The sequence below is a fragment of the Sapajus apella genome, unplaced genomic scaffold, assembly GCF_009761245.1.
Source record: "Sapajus apella isolate SASKATOON/1434 unplaced genomic scaffold, GSC_monkey_1.0 scaffold151, whole genome shotgun sequence".
NCBI lineage: Eukaryota > Metazoa > Chordata > Mammalia > Primates > Cebidae > Sapajus > Sapajus apella.
Window position 1 is genome coordinate 705,370 of NW_022437091.1, and position 18,509 is coordinate 723,878.

The 18,509-nt window shown below is 39.8% G+C and overlaps 1 protein-coding gene, 2 long non-coding RNA genes and 1 gene segment (V, D, J or C); 2 read left to right on the forward strand and 2 right to left on the reverse strand.

Moving 5' to 3' along the window:
* The window catches only part of LOC116541450, a 544,521-nt gene that overhangs the window by 418,859 nt on the left and 107,153 nt on the right, over positions 1-18,509 (forward strand).
* LOC116541484 overlaps positions 1-18,509 on the reverse strand; it is a 271,561-nt gene that overhangs the window by 182,284 nt on the left and 70,768 nt on the right. The window lies entirely within an intron of this gene.
* The window catches only part of LOC116541479 (immunoglobulin lambda-1 light chain-like), a 44,184-nt gene that overhangs the window by 2,981 nt on the left and 22,694 nt on the right, over positions 1-18,509 (forward strand). The window lies entirely within an intron of this gene.
* Positions 2,918-5,347, reverse strand: LOC116541483. The gene is made up of 2 exons (XR_004264828.1): positions 5,219-5,347; positions 2,918-4,627 (listed from the first exon to the last, which is right to left on the reverse strand). It is a non-coding gene; the product is annotated as an uncharacterized LOC116541483 (long non-coding RNA).

Here is an 18,509-nt window from a genome sequence, read left to right on the forward strand (position 1 = left end):
TGTTACACCAGAGGACACAGCATGTAATTTGGGAAATGGACCCATAGAGAAGACCACCTCCAGGATGTGTCAGAAGGAAGAGACAACAGGGGCTGTGCCTTCACCACCAAACCTGTTCAAACTGATGCTCCGTGACCATTTGTCAAAAAACTGGGACAACAGAGCAGTGGTCCCAAATGACCTCTCAAATGTTTTCTGAGATTTGTGATCCTGACATAAGCTTCATACTGTCTTCTAAAATCATCTGCATCTCTTCATCTGTGAAATTAGGAACTGTGAAATTAAGAGTTCTATCTTCACTGTGTTGTAAAATATATAATTAAAGAAACTAAATAAATTGCATTGCCTATAGTAGCTATTTAATAAATGTTACCTATTATAAGAAAAAGCAAAGTGCAAGGAAGAATAATTGAGAAGAAAGTGAACTAAATTTCTGAGCACCAACAAAATACAGCCACTTTACATGTATGGACTCATTTATCCTATGGCAACTCAGTGAGGTCATTATTATCCTTTCGGTTTTACAAGTGACGATACTGAGACTCAGAGAGGCTAGACAGCTTGCTTATAGAAGGAGAGCCAGGATCTGGGTCTGACTGGAAGTTTAATTGTCCTGGCTGGGGTACTGGGCTGGGACTGCGGAATGTAATAAAGAAATATCTTACCTACAGCAACATCTCAAGTAAAGGATAGCTGGGAACAGGTATGGGAAGTCCAATCATCTTTGCTCGTGCAAAAGTTGCTTTTGACTCCTTGGCTAGTTTCCAGAAGAAAGGATAAGAGGTGAGGTCTTCAACTCCTTCCCCTTGTCTCCTCTCCCCTGCTTTAAAACACCAAGTGCAGTTTCAGCTTCCAGGCTTTTCTCTCAAGACGGCTCGCTCCCCTGGCTGAACAAAGGCAGCTGCTCCCCAGCCCACTGCCACTCGCACTCCTGACCACCACCCCTACTAGGTCGGCAGCTTTTCTTCCAGGCTACACCATGAGAAACATGAGAGACCGGCCCACGTATGCTCTCCTTCTGATGCTTATCAAAGGTAGTCTCTTGTTGGACTCCCTTAGATTCTCTGTGGGTGTTCATGGATTCACTACCTTTTCCTCTCCTTCTCAGGGGCCTGACTGGAGTAGCAACTCTAGGGGTCCAGGACTGGCATAATGAGAGCTAGAAAAATTCTCTGGGTTTCTGTCAGGTCCATAGAGTTGGTGACTTTACCACCCATATATATCTTTACTGTCAGGCAAAGTGTGCAAGTTTGTCTCTTCCATTTTCACTGACTTATCACTCATACAGAGGCAGCAATGGGGCTTGAGATCTGATAGCCACAAGTCTCTGCATTCAAAAGTGAGCACACAGGTACCAGAAAACACTGCAGTGGATTGAGGTGCAGGAGCCACTGTGTAAAGAGTAGAAATTAATTTCTAACCAAATTTCTCTGCTTTAGTTAGGGTCTTCGTCCACTGCAGTATCTGAGACAATACATGCTCAGTAATAAATTTTCCATACTGACAAGGAGAACAAACTCAGAATCAAGGTTCCTTTCCTACTCTTCAATTCAACACATTACCCTAAAATGTTAATTGAAATGATACGATTATACAGCTTTTTTTTTGTCTGAGCACTTTATTTATTCTTCCAGCAAGTACCTCTCTCATATCTGCTTCAGTTTTCTCCAGAGAATTTATCACTATTTGGTGTGCTACATATTTTACTTGTTTATTTTTTGATGTCTGGCTCTCCACTGGAATACAAGGTCCTTGGTGGCAGGGATGAGTTTTTGTCTGTTTTGTTCATTGCTTTCACTCCAGCACTTAGAATAACTTTGGACCATACCAGACACTCAATAAATGTATTAAATGAATGAGTGAATGAAGTAAGTATGAGTGAGTGCTACCTACCCTGCATTGAGCTGGATGCCAGGGACACAGTGGTGCACAAGGCTGGAGCGGACTCTGCCCTCTGAGAGGCTTTCTCCAAGCCTCGTCTACCCACTAAACAAAAATGCTATTGACTATAACAAGATTTTCCGAAGAGTTGATTAGAGAGCACTCTGGAACACCACATAACTTACTCTGGGAGAGCAGACATCGAGGCTCCTAAGTACATTGGATGTTAGTAGGGGCAAAATGAAGAGAATAGCAGATTTTCTCCTTTCTCCACCTTTTCTCTTTTGAGTCCCAAGGCCCCAGGCCCTGAGTCTAAGGCTGTCAAAGGAAAAGCCAAACATTTCTATTTTATTCCACAAAGGAATTTTGCAAACCTTCTCTCCAAACAGGCTTGCTGGGGCATGCTATTTCACCATGAAAATCCACGATAACACATTTTCCTAAGCAAGGGAGCGATTCCTAACTCCCTCTCTTTGTCACCACCACCGCCAAAAGATTTCGGTGTTCTTCAAAAATGCAGAATCCACAGGGTCTTTTTGGGCTTTTTAGCAATTTACACGTACACAAACACGTATGTTTATGAGTGGTTAACAGTGTATAGTCAAGTGCAAGAAACACTGCAGGGGTTCTCCGAAGGCATGTCCTGGATGCTCCCAGGCTCCAAGACAGCAGCCAGCCAGTGGAACAGCATGCCACCCAGCGTGCTTGACTTCATAGGAAAAAGCCCCAGTGATGGGGCAAAGGAAGCCAACATGCAATTGCTTGTATTCATTTAAATAAAGCCAGGTTCTCAAACTCTGTGTTTAAATAAGAAATCTAACAGTCATCAGTTTTCTTTTTACCTACATACATATGGGAGAATAGGGAAAGTTTTAATTATCCTTCGGGCTTAAGGACAAAATTGCATAAGTATTTATAACTTTCAGAAAAAGAAATGTCAGTCTAAATATATTACTAGGGCAACAAATTATTAAGAAAAAAAACCCCAAAGTACAGGCTTTTGGAAATTAAAGTGCTTTCATAGAATATAGCAGCATTCATTCGGTAACAATTTATTAAGTACCTCGTATGCGCCAGACGCTTTTCTAGACACAATGGAAGCACAGCTCTCAGAATCTCAGGAGCTTATATTTTAGTAGAAATAAACATAAAATAAAATAAGTAAAATATATGTCAGATGGAGATAATTGCCATGGAGAGGAGTAAAACAGGCGAGGAGAGAGAGAGGGTTGTCGGCAGGCTTGGAGAAATTACAATTTTAAATCAGGTTGTCAAGAACGGATACAATGAGAAGGTGACATTTCAGCAAAGACCTGCGTGCAGGCAGGGAGACCAATATTTGGAGTGTGGATGCTTGCTGCACTATCCCTGTTAGAAATAACATTTTCATGCATATTCTTAAGACATATATACCAGCTTTTCTATAGGTTGGGGGGATAAGGAATCATTTTTTTCTTCCTTATCTTGCTAAGAGCTCTTTCACAAGTAGTTCACACTTTCATTTTTCAAAACCAAGCGATGAAATGTCATTAATTAGTACAAAGTGTGTTGGGGAGTGGACGGGAGGGTTTAGCAAGGAAGCAGTCCTGAAAAGACCAAGCCTTACACCACGAACAGGAAGATGACGGCACCAATTACTGACATATGAAAAATGAAATGAGGCATGGCATTTCAAGCCCTTTGCCTTGATTCTCTCCCTCCTCACGTGACCACATCCTGTGGATTGATGAGTGTTTCTTCCCCAACCATCCAGGTAAATATACACAGTGGGTGATGCATTTCTTTCACTCCCCAGATGACTCTACTCTAGCAGCCCCGGAAAAGAATCTGCAGCCTCATCTATACCTGCAGGTTGATGTGCCTCCCAAAAACTGTCTCACTCCATTGTGAAGCTGAAATAAAGCATGTGTTCACCTCAGTGAGATTCTTGGTTTTCCTTTTCTGGCTTCTCCAAAAAGTCAGTCATAGAGAAACCTGAGGGCTACAGAGCCACTATGGAGAAGGCTGAAGAGCCTTTACCATCCCTAGCTGAGCTTTAGGGATTCATCCTCCTTGGCTTCTGGGTGTACTGGGACAACAGGGCCCAGGGTAGGCCCTAGAGCCAGTTTCCTCCTTTACCTGCCATCTGACAGAAGCGAGAAGTTTTACTCTGAGGCAGTGAGAAGGAAAGTCAGCAGCCCCAGGGACAGTACAAAGGACACAGCCTGAGTGTGAGTTGTCATAGCTCTGTCACAGCCAAGGCCTCCTCATGCATAAAGACCTCACTGTGTTTGCATAACACGTGTGTTAGAATCATGAGTGGTCGATAAAGGATTAGCTGCCTCAGTCTTCTAAACAGATGAAGAAGGGTTTTATGCACCAAGTTCATAAATAAGGACACAAGAAACCACAAAGCCCAGTGTAGCTGTCTCTATAAGTTGAAATTAGAGAACTGACACAATAGCAATAGCCCAACTCTATAGTAAGAATAAATGTAAAATCTTTCAGTTCATAGAAAGTCAATTTCTCAGCATCAAAACCATCATCATGCTTTCTCTATGGAGGATATCCATCCCCATATATGTGTCTCAGAGTGTCACAACAATGAGAAACCAATTACCATCAGGCTCAACCCCTTTGGTTGAAGATGTAGAAACTGATGAATGAAGAAATTCAGTGACTTTTCCACATCACGCAATATAGTGCAGACAGGTAAAGTGATATACTATATTTTCCTCTCTTTCCTCCAATGTCCTAGAAGCAAGGGCTGAGAAAAGACAGAAAGGGGAAATCATGTGATCATGCCAAAGTGAAAGAAAAATGGCAGTGAAGTGTTCTCCAAGTTCCAGACAACTACCTCCTGCCATCTCCTCCACACTGGCAGATCTGTGAAAACTTTCTCATTGTTTTAACGAGAGGTCTCATGGCACAATTTAAATAGGCAGTTTTCCTCTCTTAAGTAGGTGGCAATGTAGTGCAGGTAGGTAAAGTGATATACAAAAATAAATAGGCTTAATCATTCACAAAAATATTAATGTGTGTCAAATTTCAAAACAGTAAACTAGAAATTGCCCCTAACTTTGGCAAGGTCCTTTCACTTACCTTAAAATGAACACGTTTACAAATTTGGACTACAAACTACATATACATTTTTATAAGTGAATTCTTTTAGTAGTGAAAAGAGCATAGGCTCTGGAATCAGAAAAAAATTGAATCACAACCCCTCACTTACTAGTTCTGGGACCTTGAAAAATGTTGCTTTAATTTTTCTAAACCTCTATTCCCTCATCCATAAAATAAGGATAATAATGTCATAGAGTTATTATAAGGATTAAATTAAATAATTGCTGGTAAGTACCAGAGTGACTACAATAGCAGAGGTGCTCGGCAATGCTAACTCCGTTCCTCTCAGCACTCAATGGTCTGCAGTGCAGTGGTTTCACCCTTGACTCCAGATGGAAGGAGACAGGAAAGGAAAGACAGAAAACCTAGAATGGGTGAGAACATGACCAACGACCGTTAGCGTTTTTTCAAACCACGAAATCTCAAGTGCCTCTCAACACATTTTTCATTAAATAATGCCTCATCAGGAAGCTCTTCCCACGCACCCTCTCTAAATCCTTTCCCTGCACTAATGACAGTGAAGGTCCCAAAAGCAAGATCATCACTGGGAGGGTCTAGCTCCCCAACAAGAGACGGTGTCCTCATTACCCTTCATTTGCACAGATGCAGTGACACAGCTCAGTGTCAGCCTCACCAATAGTAACAGGGTCTCGCTCTGTCACCCAGGTCAAAGTGCAGAGGCACAGTCACGGCTCATTGCAGCCTCAACCTCCTGGGCTGAAGTGATCCTCTCACCTCAGCCTCCTGAGTAGCTGGGACTACAGTGTGCAGCACCAGGCCTGGGTCATTTTTTAATTTTTCATAGAGACAAGGTCTTACTATATTACTCAGGCTGGACTTAAATTCCTGAGCTCAAGTGATCCTCCTGCTTCAGCCTCCCAAAGTCCTGGGATTACAGGTGTGAGCCCCCATGCCCTGCATGAATGAATTTTTTACATCAAACCTTCTGTGACAAACTTGGTTCAGATATCTGAGATAAGATCTGGACAAGGGGGGTCTCAGTCTTTAGAAAGCGCAGCCATACCTAACGTTATGGCTGCTCTCCCACAGGGCCTCCCGAGTCTTTAGGACACATTTAATGCATACATCCATTTAGGAATAGAGATCTTCTCCCATCCTTAAAAAGGAACCTATAATATTAATTACTGGCCTGTGATGAGTCAGCTGTCCAGCCTCATTCTGCCCATGCTGTCTACATGGAGTTAGTTTTCATTGTAATACTTGGCCAAGAAAACCAAGTTTTCCTAAATGAGTTCCAAGGATAAATAGCCTCATTTCAGTCCTCTGGCTTCTTCCACTAAAGAATTACAGGGACCTGATCTAGGGAAACTGGTAGGGGAAAGGCAGGGAATGAGAGCCTCTGTCTTGCCAGAAATGCATGTTTTGATGAGGAAAGATAGTTCAGAATATCTGCGCCAAATCACACACCGGAAAGAAGCTGTCTGAGATCTGAGGAAACTTCCACCTGCTAAAAAGAGCCAGCAGTCTGCTGGAAAGAAAAAATTTCATTTGGATGTCAGAACTCTTACTCTTCACTTTGTGTGTGACTGTAGACAAGTCGTTTAACCTCTTTGCACCTTAGATTCTCATCTGTACAGTAAAGAGTTCACGTTAGATTATCTTAAGTTTAGCACTAACAAGCTATAGGTCTGCCCAGCAAGAAAGAAAAGCAAGCCATCATGGGACAAAGGAGATCAAATTTGACAGATTCCTGAGATTTAGGAAGTACAGATTCCTGCCTAGCTGATTTCTTTATGTGACCCAGTAAGGTTAAAACCGAAAAAAGGAACTAAATGAAATAAACTCATGATTAATCAAAGGAGATTGAAAGTCATGACTAACCTCACACCTACCTTGCATCACCTCTAGCTCACCTCACTTGAGACACTCCTCCTCTTCTTTAATGCCTCATCATGATTCTCAAAAACTATGATCACTCAAGGTTGAAGCTTTTAATCTCCCATGTATAAAAGGATATGCAAATAGAGTTCAGTTTCCTGTTGAGTCTCTGCCAAGGTCTTAGCCTGGCAGTTCTGGGAAAAGAGCCAAAGACCTCATATTTCTTGGCTGTTAACATTCTCCCATCTGTGCTCAAGTCAGCAGCTTCAGGCTGTGGTTTGTCTTTAGACTACACTTTCCCAAGTTTTCTGAAGGAACCCTTTGGAATGTTCCTACAAGAAAGTAAGATACAGCTGGCTCCCAAGAAACCAGACAGAGGATTATCTGTTTATATTTGGAGGCAGTAAGAAAAAGACCAGGAAGTCTATATTCCTACAGTATAGCCACAGAATTCAATCTTGCAAGCTACTTGAAATACTGATATTAATTAAGTCTTAGGCAGGGCTTTCAATAAGCCATCTGTGTCTCGAATATGGGATGTCCCACATCATGCCTCTGCAGAGTGAAAAAAGCAAGGTCCTTGGGTACAGTACAGCATTCAAAAACTAAAGACGTGAAAAACACAAGACATCTCAGTGTGCTTCTGGGCTAGAAGCTCTGCTTAACAACAGAAGCAGAGACTGGACTAATTGTCCCCTATGTCTCTTTGATTGAACTCACACAGAATCTACCATTTTTACTCAGCCTGGGGTCCCCAGACCCAAGTTTGCTGAAATGTTACCAATATTCTGATGGAAAATTATATATTCTGAGCTATGTTAAATCTGACCATTAATTAAACATGGAATTTCTACTTTTTCTGTAAGTCCCTTGGCTTACTTGTATTTCCCAGTATTTCTCTTCTAAAGCTAACTCCCCAAAGGGCTTTTCTGTATGTTCTCACTTACATTACAAGGTCAATGTACAAGTTAAGTTTTTTAATTTCTTCAGAAACCTCTATAAAGAGATTTCCTCTTTCATTTGTCTGTTATTCCAGGCAGCTATCATGAGCAAAGAGCTCGAACCTGCACTGCCTTGGAAGAGGACATCAATTAAAAAAAAACACTCTCAATCTACTCAGGAGGCTGAAGTGGGAGTATCCCTTGAGCCAGGGGTTCAAGACCAGCCTGGGCAACTAAGTGAGACCCAGTCTCAAAAAAGAGCTCTCGATATTATTGTTCCATACTCAATCATTCACTTGGTGTTTTCTGCAGCATTTATTTTTAAATATCTCAGTCTGTTCTTAATCCTTGAGCCTCTATTTTTTAAAATCATACTTTCTTTAAGATCTACGCAGTGTTGATTCCCTACAAATTTCCTACCTCTTAGCTCTCCTCCCAGCCTCTCCACTCTGAGCCTCCAATAACTATTATTCTAAAACCATTAACATCTCAATAGGGAAATGATGTAAAACAGATCTTCTTACTCTGTTTTGGGGGTTTCTTTGGTTGTTGCTGTTGCTTGCTTTTCTGTCCCACCCCAAACTCATGTGTGTCTGAAAGTTAGCACCACCATGCGCCATTTGTAAGCATTTTGCACAGAGGCTTGTCCCAGAGCAGCATTTTGAGACTGAGCCTGAACTCCACTGATGTTATGAGCTGTAAATGTGCCTGGCTCAGAAAGGCTCGGGAGTTTCTGTGGAAATCCAGGTCCAGCTACTTTGTCACTGTAATTTGTTATTGGAAAAGGTTGAGCTATCAACATATTGCTCCTGTAAAGGCTCAGAACTGAATCTTAGGTTCTCCAGGGCATATGGGTCCTCTAAGGCTCCTGGGCAAATACTCAAATGCAGCAGTTCTGTGGACTATAAATGGAAGATGCCCAGATCATACACCTTCAATGGAAGAAAAGAGAAGTGTCACCTTAGACGACTCCAACTCTGTGGGCTATGTTTGTCTTCCTAATACCATTCCTCATTCTCCAATGTGTTTATGGCAAGCCTCATCTATTCAAAAATAACCAAGAACCAAGCCAACACACTCTGGTGTTAGTGTGGAGGACCAAGCTGACATAAGTGAATGTGACTCCAGACGAAAACCTTCCCCTTTCCAACACAAAGATGCCAAAGACTACATATGAAGCAAGTCTTAAATCATGCTTTATTTCCATTTGAATATATTTCCTCAGTTCCTATGTGTTGCTTCTGCATACACAGAATTTAGTGAGACTAAATTCTCAAAAAATTGAGACTCTGCCCTACAGATAGTAATTAACTCAGCTATCAATGCCAGTTAACTGTTTAAAGGGGAGAGCATTTTGCACCAAGATTTACTAACCTCTATTTGAATGAAAAAAAAAAAAAAAAAAAAACAATGAAAAGGCTTTCTTCCTACTATGACTCTCTCTCTCTGGATAGATTGCTTGCCAGGAAGGGCTAGGATAATTCTGCCATGATTCTTTGGCTTCCACATCGAAAGACATTTGGTCTCTATCACATGTGGAGGAAGGATCTCCTTGTTCAGCAGTATTTACACCATCACACTGACATCAGTAATCAGACCTAACTATACAGCTTCGCTAATTAACCTGGAAAAGCTCATGTTCTAAGAAAGAAGTGGGAAGTGATGGGATAGATGGGACCTGAGTGCTGGGAAACGGCCCAGGCCCACTACTGACTTGGTCTTCTTACCAGATACTTGTTCCAACAGATGCATCTTCCTTAGGAGGCACCAGAGACCCAGAATATCCACATCCTGTGGTCCCCTATACCCTTGATACCCCACATTTGAGTTTCTTTCCAATCAAAGAACAAAAGCTGCAGGCTTTGAGCCAATTTACAACAGATGTGGCTCACAACCACCAACTACCCAGGAAGCCTCCACCAGAGCAGGGCATGAGAATCAGCTTCTTAGATATTCCCATATGTGTGATCCCATCAATCATTTAACAACTGCTCAAAGAGAGAGACTAGGAGACTTTCTCCAGAGCATCTCCAGGGATTTAATTCACTATGTTGGAAATTAAGAGATTGACGTTACTACAAAGATATAAAAAGGCTAAGACAGAGTTAAGGGAATTATTGGAAAGTTGGCATAACAACTTTACATGTGCCCTGAGAAAAGCTGCAACTCTACCCATAGCTTTGACATAATGCTTTCCTATACCACTGTTCTTGCCCAACTCTGACTCCCACATTGTGGTCATACACTAGATAGGCCCCTCTCTGCATGTAGGACAAGGGGATTGGAGATTCTGCTGATCAGGATATCATCACTAGTTTGTGCCACGCTTTGAAAGCATGTTCTTGGGCTGCAACTATTTGTATGAGATTGTATCTTGACCACCCCTAAGTCTGCAGACTTTTTTGTTTTGTTTTGTTTTGTTTTGTTTTTTGAGACGGAGTTTCACTCATGTTACCCAGGCTGGAGTGCAATGGCGCGATCTCGGCTCACCGCAACCTCCGCCTCCTGGGTTCAGGCAATTCTCCTGCCCCAGCCTCCTGAGTAGCTGGGATTACAGGCACACACCACCATGCCCAGCTAATTTTTTGTATTTTTAGTAGCGACGAGGTTTCACCATGTTGACCAGGATGGTCTCGATCTCTTGACCTCGTGATCCACCCGCCTCAGCCTCCCAAAGTGCTGGGATTACAGGCTTGAGCCACCGCGCCCGGCCATCTGCAGACTTTTTAACTATTTTCCCCCAAGAAAATGGTCCTGATGTGCACTGCCTACTTAGTAAAGCTAAGAAAGGAAGGAAGAGGACAAAACACAAGGAGAGAAACTTCAGTGCAAGAAGAAAAGTAATGATGTGGATGCAGAATATTTATCATGTGAATCCGTATTAACCTGACTCCCTCAGAAAATGTCAGCGTCAGTATTAGGATGTGTATTTTCTTACACATCCTAATACTGACGCTGACATTTTCTGAGCTCTGAAAGAAAATATGAGAATTCAAGGGGTGCTACTGCAGAATACACACACACAAAAATGCTTTGCTGTGGTCGGAATGATGCAGAGTCTTCGCAATAGCTAGGGAAGCTGCCAGCGGTCTGCCCGCTGTAAACAGTGAAGTAGGTCATCTGTGGCTCCCCATCCTCATCTGTCTAGGCCATTTTCTTGGACTGTCCTCCACATCCCATTCCTCATATGTTTTCATTCTGTTTCCATCAAAACGCAATCTCAAGAAATGACCTGAAATCAATTCATACTAATGTTTGAGTAATGAAACAGAGAAAGGTTTTAGCTTTTCTGAGATTGGCAGGGAGAGTTGCAAGTGAGCACTGTATTTTAATAAAGATAATAGCCGTAAGCTAAACACTGCAGCAACCACAGCAGAATTTTCCAAGCCTGAGGAACACTGCCCACAGCGAAAGACAGAGGGTTGTTCTCTCTTTGTTTGGAGGTTCAGTGTGGATCATACACAGAGAGTCTGGAGCCTCCCAGATACTTCTTCTCCTCTATCCAGGAAGAAGTCCATCTGGAGCTGACAACCAGAGAGAACGTTAGCCTGACCATGGGGAAAGGTATTGGGCACATTTAAGGCCAATAGAGGAAAAAAAGATGTCTGGAAAGAGATTTCACTTCAACAGAAGGAATAGCTTTTAAGAGTTGACAGTCATTCAACAGTGAAACAAGCGTCCTTGTCAGTGGATGAGTTTCGTGGATGATTACACTGGGTAGCTTGTCTACATTGGATGGGAGCTATACTCCATGAGCATTTTCCCTTCTAGAATTCATTATAGAATTCTATGTTGAAAGAAAATAAGGCCTACCAATTATGTACTCTGTATATGTAATCATACTCCATATACACATTTGTATTCATTATATAATCAATTTTCAATGTTATTGGATATTTTTCCTAATCAATATTTTTAATAAGCTATGTTAGTGTTGTATCTAGAGGTATATTATAGTTTACTCAATCAGTTCTCTTCATAGGTGAGCATTTAGGTAGCTTCTGAATTTTTCCTACTATGAAAATTACTGTGATGAACACACCTGTACTTACAACTTTTCATTATTTAAAATCATCAAAAATGTATATGGTGATTTGGATCAACTTCCACATCCCATTCCTGATATGTTCTCATTCTGTTTCCATCAAAACACAATCTAAAGAAATGACCTGAAATCAATTCATACTAATATTTGAGTAATGAAAACGGTGATGCAGGGGGAGGCTTTAGCTTTTCTGAGATTGGCAGGGAGGGTTGTAGGTGAGTATTGTATTTTAATAGAGATAATAGCCATAAGCTAAACACTGCAGCAACGGCAGCAGATATATAAATGGCATGTATACAAATATACCATTATAGTTGTATAAATATATAATAAAGTAAGCCCCTATTTTCTCAATTAGAAGATTCAAAATTGAGAATTTTGTCCAACTTGAATATGTGAAACTTGAGGATTATAGAGAAATTAGCAAATGCTACTTTAAATTTATTAATGTTTTAATACAGGTACACATACATATTTTAAAATCACATATTATATAAAATAATATATCCATTTTGAATACTGCTTTTTCCTTTCATAATTCATAAAATAACTTTAAATTCTTCATAAGCATTTCAACTCAATATATTTGTCACCATTAAAATCACTTTTTTATCCTCAAATATTTTTCCAGACTATATGAAACTCACTTTTCTAAATTCAAAATTTAGAAACACATTAGATTTAGAAACATAATTTTAAATTGTTTGAATGACAGCACATTATTAATACCTACTTTTGAGACACAATACATACTCACGTAACATTAGAATCATTGTTTTGCCATTTATCCTGTAAGTGAATATTCATGATCTCCACAACAAAACATTTACTTTGATAAATTTGTTTAAGCAATATGAAACACTTGCAATCTTGAAAGCACTGGCAGACCCAGAAATAGTTACTAAGTTTCCGTTAAACTACTCAGTCATCTTTTTAATTAATTCTATCAGCTGATTGCCATAAGCATCCATGAGCTAGCACTGATTGAGAATATTCCAGTGTGTCCTCACTAAACTGTACTTAACTGTTCAAAGTAAAATAATTAAGTGAAAGCATTGTAATATTGTTTTTCATAATTTTTGGAAGGAATCTAATCTAAGGGATTTCTTCTTCTCTCAGAATCACGAACCTTGCTCTATATTCAAATAGATATCATATTTTCTGACAGTAAATTCCCCAAAGTGGAAATAGTTGCTCAAATGAATACAAATATTTTTACAAATATTGTATTTTCTGAAAGGAAATTTCCCAAAGTAGAAATAGTTGCTCAAATGAATACAAATATTTTTACTCTTTTGACATTAACCAGTTGGCTTCCAATAATAAAAATCAAACAATTTATGTCGTTGCCAACATCTTGCCCACATTGGGCGTGTCACCTTTTTGGGCAAAAGCTTTAATTAAATATCTATCCAAAAAATGGTTTGTTAATGCTTTACATTTTTATTACTAGAAGGTTAAAACATCTTTTCATGCCTGATAATCAATAATTAACTTTCTTTACTTGTCCTTCACCCATTTGTTTTTTAGGTTGATTGCATTTTACTTACTGATTTGTGCGATAGTAATAATTTTGGGCCTGAGTTTTACAGCATTTAACCACAATAACAGCATTGGTTAAAAGAGTTTCAGAAGTATTGTGGATGGCAGAGGGTGGTGATGGCAAAGTGCCAAGGGAAGGAAAAAAGGAAGAAGAGGGTTTTTATACTGATGTGTTTCACTGTGCCTACTTACCACAGAGGTTGGAGTGCATTAAGCCTTTGTTCAAAAACACCCAGCTGTGATCTGTTATGTCTGTCTCAGCATTGGGAAGAGTCCTCTGAGTGTCGTGGGAAAATAATACATGAGTTTTATTGCCCCTGTGCCATAACTATTTTCTGTTTACTCTATGTTGTCTACTGCAGTACTTTCAGAACGTAAACAAGTATCACCAAAGACATCAGTGATAAATAATTCCAACCACACATTTCAGCACTTACTAAATATGCCCATGGCACTGTAAAAGAGAATATAATGGAAGTGTAAAGGAATTGGGACTAATCATGTTTGAGTACCTGTATACTAGACTACATACTAGGTAGATGATGAACCGAGAAGTTGAACCCACATCTAACTAACTTACATAATTCCTTCCTCCAAAAAGCTTAGTGTCCAGTACAAAGCAAGTGTTCAAAAAAGTGTGTGTTGTGAATTGAATCCATCTCATTGGAATACTATAGGTGCTTACAGAATCCCAACTTTTTTAAATAATGCATTTCTAAAGACCATAACTGGAAGCAGATCCCCAAGGTGAGATTCTGACACTGAATGCCTAAATCCTAACAGGTCATGTGCCTTGCTCTGATGACAAAACTGTCGAATGAGGGAGTAGCAGTGGCATGAGGTTGTTAGTAGGTAGCATGGGCCAAATGGCCCAGTGATGTGATGAAAAGTACACTCTTGCAAATAAAACCCTAGTTTCTAGAATGTCACAAGTAGGTAAACTGATGCTGGGAGGGACAGTTTTTTTGGGTGAAGTTAGCAGAAAAAAGCTTTTGGAGGAGATAAATCCTGAGCTGGTACCTACAGATAGGGACAGACCTAGAGCAACTGGGAATGTCATGGAGAATGAAACAATCTCCCTCTCTGACTAACACCACCAAGCAGTACCTTCACCCCAGAGAAAAGACATAAACTATCTCCACCCAATTGAACTATGTATTTTTGAAATACATCTTCTCGGAGCTAAGCAATTTTTCTGTTCACTTCAGATCAACCAGTGTTTCCTTCACTCTTCTCTTGACCCTATGTGAGTTTGATTCAAGAGCACGGAGATTAGTCCCTTCTCTTGGAATTACAGTCACCAATTAGCACACCACATCCAATTGCCTTTTTAAGTCTAGGAGAGCAAAAACAATGCACAAGGGAAGAAAACTATGCATAGACCTCCTCCCTAAGTTCTCCAAAGTAACTGAATTTATGGCTTCAAGGACAGACTACATCAACCCAATCAAAATAAAATCAAAGGAGCACATTTTCAAGGAATAGAAACAATTCACAGAAATAACACCTTTAATGAAATTGTCATTTTTAGTGCAGAAATGGAACATAACATCCTTAGATTACTTGCTTTCTAAAAGTGAAAACTCTTCAGGTATTACTTTTTCAACATTGATGAGTTTACAACATTTCTTTTTGCATAGCAGACAAAACTGTGTAGGGATTCACAGTTACAGAAAGAAGAAATATGACTAGCTTCCTGCTTCACACAAAGAAATCATGCAGGAAAAAACATTTCAGTCCAAAAGAAAAAAAAGGTTTTAAAACATTTTAAAGTCTCAGATTACTTGCTGGCTATAACAGGAATGTGTAACTTTGTAAAGATAGATTTGTCTGTCACCATCTTATCCTAATGATCACTCGTCTTTATCAAGCCATTATGTCCGTGTTGGCATGAAGCAATATACAGGGCATAACATCACCTACACAGTATTTCTGACAAAAATAAATAAATAAACTAAAACTAATCAAATGCTTAGTTCTAACAGGGGACAGGAAGCTAGAAAAGCAAATTAATGGATTCCGCAAAAAAACATCTAGCTAAATCCGGCAGGTGAGACATTCCACTGGACAACAGGTTCAGTCCCATGAATAATCATCGTCATGAAAAGGAAAAAAAAAAAAAAAGTGCAGTAAAGGGAAGCAGTGGAAGGAGAACTATTAAAGATTAAAGAGATTTTAAAAGATTTAACAACAATGAAATGCATAATCTTTGAATGGATCCTTGTTTAAAAAAACAAAAAATCTGTAAAAGAGACCAAGCATGGTAATTCACACCTATGATCCCAGCACTTTGGAGGCAGAGACTGAAGGACCACTTGAGCCCAGGAATTTGAGACTAGCCTAGACAACAGGACAAGACCCTGTGTCTGAAAAAAAAAAAAATGACATTTGAAGCTTTGGAGGAAAATTAGGAAAAGTTGACTATGGGTTGGCTATTAAGTTATTTTAGGGAATTTCTGTTAACTTAGGTAGAAAATTGTATTGTGGTTGTGTAGAAAAATATTCTTTTTGTAATATATACTGAAGTGAATTGTCATTTTATCTGTAATTTTTTTAAATACTTGAGCAAAATAAACAGAAAATGTGACAAATATTAACAATTGTTAAATTTAGGTGATCATTCTATAAATACTTATTCTATTAATCTCTTTTTTGATTGTTTCAAAAATTTTATAATAAAATCCTGTTTAAAAGTTTTCATTTTGAGGCTGGGCATGGTGGCTCACTCTTGCAATCCCAGCACTTTGGGAAGCCAGGGCAGGTAGATTGCTTGAGCCCAAGAGTTCTAAACCAGCCTGGATAACATAGCAAAACTGTGTCTCTGCAAAAGAATACAAAAATTTAGCCAGTGTGGTGCCTGCCTGCAGTCCCAGCTACCAGAGAGGCTAAGGTGGGAGGATCACTTGAACCTGGGAGGTCTAAAATTTTAGATTCCTGTTAATCTTTTTCAAGACACAGGTATAACTGAGATATCTTAAAATCACTAATTTTCAAGATTTGAGGTAATGATAATTGCTCAAAATCAAGTCTTCCCCTTGTGTTGAAAGTGGGGGTGGGACAGTTCCAGACTTCCACAGTTGTACCAATGAACCTCAGTCAGATGATGGTCAAGTTACTTCTCCTTCAGGTGGGTGGGCATCATAGAGAAGCTAAGAGACAGTTTTGACAAAACCCAAAGTGTGTCCAGACCCCTCAAATAAGGTAACCTGACCAGGCTTAATGCATTCATAGGGCCTTATATAAGTCTCAGTTCAAAAGCCTGGTCTCTTTCAATTCTTGTCCAGTTGCTAAATGTATTATTTGATCCATTAACTCTGCAAGTCATGTTGGCCCATTCTTCTTTACGGTTTTGCAAAGAATCTCAGGTTACAGTTTCAAGTATCTGTCACTTAACAAGTAAGCATTTATTATATTTAATGGGAGGGCTAACATATTGCCACAGAAATACAGTATGGGTACTGAAGATAATATACACAGACTCTCAGGTCATCACTGAGCCTTCTCACCAACATCATAGATCCAGCATCTGACTTCCAGAGTACCACCAAGAAGAAGAAATCAGAGGCAGATGACATACAGATAGATACATGGTCCTTGACTCCTTGTCTCTAGGGAGTCCAACCAAAGTGTGTGGGACCATGTTATCATTTCTACAGAAACTGAAGGCTGTTGCTCCAAATGACTTCTAACCACTCACTCATCAATCATCAAAGTGTATGATACAATTGATCTACTGGTCATTAGCAGGCAGCGAGTGGTGATGCAGCAGAGAGAGCTTGGGATTTACTGCTGCTGCTGCAGCTTTGTCAGGACAAACAACATGGAACTAGGACAGGGATTTTCAAAGTATTGCCCACAGACCTCTGGGCACCCCAAGATCTTTTCAGGGAGTCCATGAGGTCAGAATTATTTTCATAATAACAGCAAAACATTATTTTTCTTTTTCATTCTGTTGATATTTACATTGTTGGTGGAAAAGCAATGGTGGATGAAACTGCTGGTGCCTTAACATGAATCAAGGCAGGGGCATCAAATCTGTATTAATAATCATTATATTCTTCACTGCCACATTTTTTCAGGGGGAAAAGAAAGGTAGTTTCACTTAAAAATGATACTGACTGTATTACGTTGCTAGGGCTGCCATAGCAAAATACCTCAGACTAGGTGACTTAAACAGAAGAAATTTATTTTCTCACAGTTCTACAAGATAGAAGTCCAAAATCAAAGTGCTGGCAGAGTTGGTTTCTTCTGAGGCTTCTCTACCCATCTCCAAGCAGACAGCAGGCTTCTCACTATACCCTCAGGATAAGATGGTCTTTCCTCTTTGTGTGGGACATACTGGTGTCTTTTCTCATGGTGTGTCCAAATTCCCTCCTTTTATAAAAACATCAGTCAGATTGAATTAGGGCCATCCTTAATGACCTCATTTTAACTCTGTCAAATAACAACCTCTCAAAAGGCCTTATCTGCAAATACAGTCACATTCTGAAGTTATGGGGTTTAGGGCTTCAACATACAAATTTAGGGAGGAAACAATTCAGCCCATAATACTGACAAAAAAGTAAAAATCATTAATTTTATTAAATCTCCACTTTTGAATGCATTTCTTTTTAGTATTCTGTGTGACAAAATGATAAGTACACATAAAACACTTCTGTTACATTCCAAATTATGATAGCTAAGAGGGACACTTCGTTTGAGTTGCAAGCTGAGCTAGCCACTTTTTCCTTGAAACACATATTTTTGCTTGAAAGAACAATTGACAGGCAACTATGGTTATTCAGACTTGTAGATTTGGCAGGTATCTTCTTAAAAACAAATGAACAGAGCCTGTCATATTAAGATAAATGACTGATAGTTGTTGCTAATTACAGAATCTTTTTTTTTTTTTTTTTTTTTTTATTTTTGGAGACGGAGTCTTACTCTGTCACCCAGGCTGGAGTGTAGTGGCGTGATCTTGGCTCACTGCAACCTTCACCTCCCAAGTTCAAACAATTCTCCTGTCTCAGCCACCTGAGTAGCTGGGACTACAGGTTCATGCCACCATGCCCAGCTAATTTTTGCATTTTTAGTAGAGATAGGATTTCACCATGTTGGCCAGGATGGTCTCCATCTCCTGACCTCGTGATCCACCTGCCTCAGCCTCCCAAAGTGCTAAG